The sequence below is a fragment of the Elephas maximus genome, chromosome 3, assembly GCF_024166365.1.
Source record: "Elephas maximus indicus isolate mEleMax1 chromosome 3, mEleMax1 primary haplotype, whole genome shotgun sequence".
NCBI lineage: Eukaryota > Metazoa > Chordata > Mammalia > Proboscidea > Elephantidae > Elephas > Elephas maximus.
In genome coordinates this window covers 20,874,262-20,882,113 of record NC_064821.1, presented here as the reverse complement: position 1 = coordinate 20,882,113, position 7,852 = coordinate 20,874,262, and positions in this window count along the sequence as shown.

Genomic DNA, 7,852 nt, shown 5'->3' with positions numbered 1-7,852 from the left:
TCCCGGAGGTCTGCAGTGACCTTCTATCCTCAACAAATTCTAAGGGATGCTTTTAGCATTCACACTGCTTGGTTTTTCATTAGCAAAGTTACTAATGACTGCATTCTTTTTCTTGAAGTAGGGACCTTATTCTGCTTCCATGATCTGCCAAAGATTGCTTAACCAAAATACATTCCATTTTTGTCACAATGGGATTTTGAGAGTCACAGCTATTGATAGCATTAACACATCCCTTGTAGCATTAACACATCCCTTAGGGAAAGTAGAACCACCCCATAGAGTTTCCAAGGAGCACCCGGTGGATTCGAACTGCCGATCTTTTGGTTAGCAGCCGTAGCTCTTAACCACTACTACACCAGGTTTTCCTACCTAACAACAGAGCGCCAAAATATATGAAGCAAACATGGAACTGAAGGGAAAATGGACAATTCTTTAATAATAGTTGGTGACTTCAATAGACAACTGTCAAAAATGATTAGAACATCTAGACAAAAATGCCAGTAAGGAAATAAAGAACTTGAATATTATTATAAAGCAACTAGACCTAAAAGATAATTATAGAAAATGACATCCTTGCCCTTGCCTTTTGGCAAAAATTAAGGGGATAATTAATGTTATAGGATAAATATCTACTAGCTTACAGACTCAACATCAAAGTGGGAAATCTGGCTTAGGAAAATGAACCAAGTGAAATGAACATGTGCAATAAGGACTCATCCCAGGCAGTCTCACATGACTGTGATGCCTCCACAGTTAGTTTATTTCTGGCTGTACCATAGGGTTGTCCCAATATACTAGTTCAGCAGTATTATGGTGGAAGATAACAAAATGATATAAAAGGGAACAAAAGAATAAAAGAAACTCTTACAATTCAACAACCATATCCAAATAATGTAATAAAAACTGGGGAAATGATGTGAATAGACACTTCTTTAAAGGAGATATACAAAGGGTGAAGAAGCACATGAAAAATGCTCAACATAATTAGTCATTAAAGAAATTCATATCAAACCACATTGAGATACCACTTCACTTCCATGAGGATGATTTTGATAATAAAAGAAATAATAAAAGAGAAAATAACAGTATTGGTGAAAATGTGGAGATAAATCTGGTGGGAATGTAAAGTGGAAGAATTTTCCCTTTATGAATTAAGACCTCTAAACCTGAACAGGCCAGAGTGGAGGAAACCTGAAGCACAAACTCCTCAAGTGTGTCACTGGGAGTGATTTTATGTTGCGTCATTTATACTTTTACCCCTTGGTTTCCAGACCCAAGTATTCTACACGTTGGGAATACAGAATATTATGATTGTCATAGTTTTACAGTATGTGCTAAATAAAACCCATAGAGCAAGAGAGCTGTGTGTCCTCCAGCTGAATTTTACTGTCAAAGTGGGGTGCCTCCATGCACTTATCGATTGAGCTACAGAGCTTTAGAACACTTGCCCCAGCATGGTAGATGCAGGCAGTGAGGCTTGAGGGGCCAAGAGGCCAAGAAACCCAGAAGCAGAATCTGAAAAGACCTCCTATCACCAAGAAAGCAGAGCTGGGAGCAGTGTGCATCCTTTGGACCAGGGTTCCCTGCACTGAGATGCTCCTAGACCAGGGGAAGATTGATGAGAAGGACCTTCCTCTAGAGCTGACAGGGAGAGAAAGCCATCCCCTGGAGCTGGTGCACTGAATTCAGACTTCTAGCCCACTAGACTGTGAGGGAATAAATTTCTGCTTGTTAAAGCCATCCACCTGTGGTATTTCTGTATTGGCAGTACCAGAAAACTAAGATAACGTCTTTCTGGTATTCCCTGTTTTCAGCCAAGATCTGTCTGATACCAGCAATGATATCCCTCGTAACACACCCTCTTCAGAATCCAGCTTGAATTTCTGGCAGTTTCCTGTCAGTGTACTGCTGCAACCACTTTGGAATGATCTTGCGCAAAATTTTACTTGTTTGTGACATTAATGATATTGTTTGAAAATTTCTGCATTCTGTTGGATTATCTTTCTTTGGAATGTCCACAAATATGGATCTCTTTCAGCCAAACGCACTGCTATCAAGTTGATTCCGACTCCTAGTGACCCTTTAGGTCAGAGTAGAACTGCACCACAGCGTTTCAAAGGAGCACCTGGTGGATTCGAACTGCCAACCTCTTGGTTAGTAGCTGTAGCGCTTAACCACTACACCATAGGTTTTTGCATATTTGATTATATACTTATTTTGTATTCTCCAGTCACCCTTTGAAATCTTCTGTTCAACTTTTTTACTTCATCATTTCTTCCTTTCACCTTAGCTACTATATGTTCAAAAGCAAGTTTCAGATTCTCTTCTGATATCCATTTTGGGCTTTGTTTCCTGTCTTTTTAGTGATGTTTTACTTTCTTTATGTATGATGTCTTTGATGTCATTCCACAACTCATCTGGTCTTTGGTCATTAGTGTTCAACGCATCAAATCTATTCTTGAGATGGTGTCTAAACTCAGGTGGTATATGAGATATACTCAAAGTCGTACTTTGGCTCTCATGGGCTTGTTCTTGTTTTCTTTAGCCTCACCTTGAATTTGCATATGAGTTATTGATGGTCTGTACCACAGTCGGCCCCTGGTCTTGTTCTGACTGATAATACTGAGCTTTTCCATCATTTCTTTCCACTGAGGTAGTCAGTATGATTCTTGTGTATTCTGCTTGGCAAGGTCCACCTCTATAGTCACAGAATTACATTTGGGGAAAAAAGGCATTAGCAACGAAGATGTAGTTGGTCTTGCAAAATTCTGCCACGTGATCTCTGGTATCATTTCTATCTCCAAGGCCATATTTTCCAACTACCAATCCTCCTTTGTTTCTAACTTTCACATTACAGTCACCAGTAATTATAAGTGCACCTTGGTTGCATGTTTGATCAATTTCAGAGTGCAGGAGTTGGTAAAAGTCTTTAATTTCAATTTCTCATTCCCAGCATAGTAGACCATATGATCGCCTTATTCAAAATTGCCAATACCAGTCCATTTCAGCTTACTAATGCCTAGGACATTGATGTTTGTGCCTTTCATTTCACTTTTGACTATTTCCAATATTCCTGGATTCATAATTTGTACATTCCATGTTCTTATTATTAATGGATATTTGCAGCTGTTTCTTCTGATTTTGAGTCATGCCACATCAGCAAATGAAGGTCCCGAAAGCTTGACTCCATCCACATCACTAAGGTCGACTAGAGCTCAGGCTGCTAACCAAAAGATGGACAGTTTGAATTCACCAGCTACTCCTTGGAAATTCTATGGGGCAGTTCTCCTCTGTGCTATAACATTACTATGCATTGGAATCAACTCAGTGGCAGGGGTTTGTTTTTTTTTTTCTTGTCTGTCTACTTTGAGGAGGCAGCTCTTCCCTAGTCATATACTGAGTACCTTCCAACCTGAGGGACTCATCTTCTGGCACTGTATCAGACTATTCAGAAGCTTTTCACTAGCTAATTTTTTCAGAAGTATACCACCAGGTCCTTCCTCTTAGTTTGTTAGTCTGGAAGCTCAGCTGAAACCTGCTGACCATGGGTGACCCTGCTGGTGTTTGTAATACCAGTGGCTTAGCCTCCAACATCACAGCAATGTGCAAGCCACCACAGTATGACAAACTGACAGACATGTGGCAGGGTGGGGAGAAAGATAAACAGTATATGTTTTTCACAGTATAGTGGGGTTCTTCACCAGGGGGACTTGGTATCCCCTTGTGGGTCTATAAACTGGCTTAAGTCTTGGAATTGATTTAGGGGCCATGACTCTCTTATATGGCAATTTGAGTTAGACTGCTGTTCACTTTACCTAGAATTCCTCTGCTTGTACAGTTCAAGTAAGTATTTAGTAGATTTTCCATCTCTTTCACTCCTAGACATACCATGACTAAGTAGCCAACACCGTAAGTTCATATGAGTCAGACTGTTCTGATTACTGCTTTGACTCCACTGTCATTTTGGTAACCATGCCCACCTTGTCTTTTTCAGTTGAGTGCATCCATTTGGCTCCTACCACCATGGGGCTCAATCAGCCCCATTGTAATTAGGTGTCTTCACTCAGTTAGGGTAGTTCCCACTGTCAAATATGACTTACATAAAATAACAATCACAGCAATCTTCAAGGATGTTGAGGCTTCCTTCACAAATCCCTTACCATTGTAGTAAAAAGTGTGTCCTCTAGCCACTTCATGTGTGAGTCTGTAAGTCTAACCTGATAAATCCACTCTAACATGCCAATTTCCCTAAGCCTTTGGATACCTTCGTCTAAGGTATATCAAGGCAGGCCTGGTACTTCAACTTGACTCAGTGTAGGTCACTGCCTAATCCATGCTTCAGTGAACCAGCCAAAGAAACTGTTAGATCCTTTCCCAACATCTTGAGCTGAAACATTGAATGAAGAATCTGTGCTTAGTGGGCCCATATCAATTAATTCAAACTAATCTAAATTTATGTTCCTTGTACCACTATCCCACACCCTTAATAGGCATTCTAACACATATATTTCCCAGGTTTCTGTTTGTACATATTAGAAAAATTAACATGTTCTTTTGGAGTGTAGTGTACCTCCTTCTGGAACACACTTTGTAATTCCCCTTTTGGGGATCACTGAGACTTAAGTCTAGTTACAGGTCTAGAAGCAAAAATAGGTGGTCAGTATTGGTCCTGGTAACATTCAGCAATGTCTGGCAGGGGAACCATCCCAGGAGATTCACCAGACGATGATTCAAATGCCAAACCAGTAAACATCTCAGACAAACGCTCTTCAGACACAGCTGCATTAATATCTTCAGGTGAGGGTGGAGGAGATAGTGGTTTCACTGAGGAGGTTGGCTTAGCAGACAAGCAGGGAATAATGCATTCAGATGGAAGTAACAGGGCTGGTTCTCTTGACAGGAGTGATTCAATGGAATTCAGAGGCTCAATGTCTCCAGATCCCTGATTATTTGCCCACATGTCCCTATCCCAAATTTCAGGATCCCATTTCTTCTCAATCAATGCCCTCACTTTAACTTCAAACACCATTTGAGGTTGGGAAATCAGTTGGCTGTGTAATTCAGCCATTCTTACAATAAGACTTGATTTGGCTTTCAGCAATATCAGCTCTGTTACTTCAAGAAATAAAGATTCCCTTCAGGACACAAGTGGCAAATTTCAGGTCTTTTACGTGGCACTTGAGCTGTGACTCTGAAACCCTGAGCTCATGTCTTTCTTTAACCACTTTTTCTGGAGAAACTAGGACCAACCAACCAGCTTGGTCACAATTGTGACAAAATTGTAAAAAAGTTTCAAACATGCCACCACACAGACCCTTGCTTCTCCTGAATACTTCTTTCATTGGTAGTGATATTTTGCATATTAATATGGCCACCTCATTCCATAGATTAGCAGCACCCTCTTTCCTACTGGAGGCAGAGTAATCAGCACCTTTAAGACTAGTCGGACTTGAAAACCAGTTTAGAAAACTCATCCTTACAATTTTGTTTCTCTAGAGTCACTCTCAGTACCAAATGTCTTAGGCTGGGTTTTCTAGAGAAGCAAACACAGTGAAGTGTAAGTATGTATATATATGTGTGTGTGTGTGTGTATATACACACATACATGCACATATACATACATACATATGTGTGTGTATATATATATATATTTTTTTTGTTGTTGCTAGGTGCCGTCCAGTCAGTTCCAAATCATAAATATCAAATGTACAACAGAATGAAATATTGCCTGGTCTTATGCCATCCTCACAATCTTTGTTATGCTTGAGCCTATTGCTGCAGCCACTGTGTCAGTCCATCTCATTGAGGGTCTTCCTCTTGTTCCCTGACCCTCTACTTTACTGAGCATGATGTCTTTCTCCAGGAACTGATCCCTCCTGATAACATGTCCGTAGTATGTGAGGTGTATTCTCACCATGCTTGCTTCTAAGGAGCATTCTGGCTGTACTTCTTCTAAGACAGATTTGTTCATTCTTTTGGCAGTCCATGATATATATATATATGTATCTCAACTTGGCTGGGTCAAGTGTGTGTGTATATATATAAATATATATATAGTGAGTCAGAGAGATTTATTTCAAGGAAATGACTCATGCAGTTGTAGAGGGTGGCAAGTCCCAAGTGCATGGCTCAGGAGTCAGGCTGGAGGCTTCTCCAGACTCCCATAGTTGCAGACACTGACAAACCCAAGATTGGGAGGTCAGATGGCAGGCTGCTGGCTCACAGGCTGTAGAGACATATGAAACTCAAGATCAGCAGGCAGTATGGAAGGCTGCTGGCTCAAGTCCCAAGGACCAGAGGCCAGATGAAGATGAGTCAGAATCAGGATCCAGAAGAAGCAAATAAGTTTTGCCAGAATGTCCATATAAATAGTGAATACAGACCACACTCCCAAGGAAATTCTGCTTATGACTGATTGGCTAATCACATAAAATCACAACATGGATCATGACTACCTCATTACATAACTGCCAGATTACATCATTATGTAACTGTCATATTACTGAGAATCAAGACCCAGCCAAGTTGACATGCAACCTTAACTGTCACAGTAATTTTTAGTAAAATGTGAAAGATGCATGCAGTGTGAAGGAAAACAAGAGTACTGGGAATGTTGTAGTGAAAAACCACTCAGGCCTTGAAATTAAAATTCAGAGAATTTCTTCTTTTGATGCTTCCTGCATCCTTCAAAATTTTACCAGTTGAATCCTTCAAAATTGCAACTTAAGGCTTGAATTTTTTCTTCAGTTATTTTAGCTTGAGAAATGCTGTGTCTTCTTCTCTTTTGGTTTTCTATCTCCAGGTCTTTGCACATTTCATTATACTACTTTACTTTGTCTTCTTGAGCTGTTTTTTGAAAACTTCTCTTCAACTCTTTTACTTCATCGTTTCTTCCATTCACTTTAACTAATCTTTGTTCAAAAGCAAGTTTCAGAGTCTGTTCTGACACCCTTTTTGATCTTTGTTTTTTGTCTTTTAAATGACCTTTTGCTTTCTTCATGTATAATGTCCTTGATGCCACCCTGCAGCTCATTTGATCTTTGGTCATTAGTGTTCAATGTGTTGAATCTATTCTTGAGATGGTCTTCAAATTTGTGTGAGATATACTTAAGACCATATTTTGGTTCTTGTGGACTTGTTTTAATATTCTTCAGCTTCAACTTGAGCTTGCAGATGAGCAATTGATGGTATGCTTCACAGCTGGCTCCTGGCCTTCTTCTGACTGATGATATTGAGTTTTTCCACTGTCTCTTTCCGCATATGTAGTTGATTTGATTCCAGTGTATCTATCCAGTGAAGTCCGTGTGTATCATCATTTTTTATGTTGTTGAAAAAGGTATTTGAAATGTATGAGTCATTTGTCTTACAAAGTTCTGTCATGTGATCTCTGATGTCAATTGTATCATTGAGGGCATATTTTCTAACTACAGTTCTTTCTACTTTTTTCCAACTTTTGCATTCTAATCACTAGTAATTATCAATGCCTCTTGACTGCATGTTTGATCAATTTCAGACTGGAAAAGTTGGTAAAAATCTTCAATTTCATTGTCTTTGGTATTAGTGGTTGGTGCATGAATTTGGATAATAGTCATATGAACTGGTCTTTCTTGCATGCATATTGATATTATCCCTTCACTGACAGCCTTGTACTTTAGGATAGACCTTGAAATTTTCTTTTTGGCAATGGATGCTAAGCCATTCCTCTTCAATTCGTCATTCCTGGTTAGTAGATTGTATGATTGTTTGACTCAAAATGGCCAATACCAGTGCATTTTTGCTCACTAAAGCTTAGCATATTGATTCTTATGCATCCCACCTCATTTTGACGACTTCTGATTTGCCTAGAGTCTTA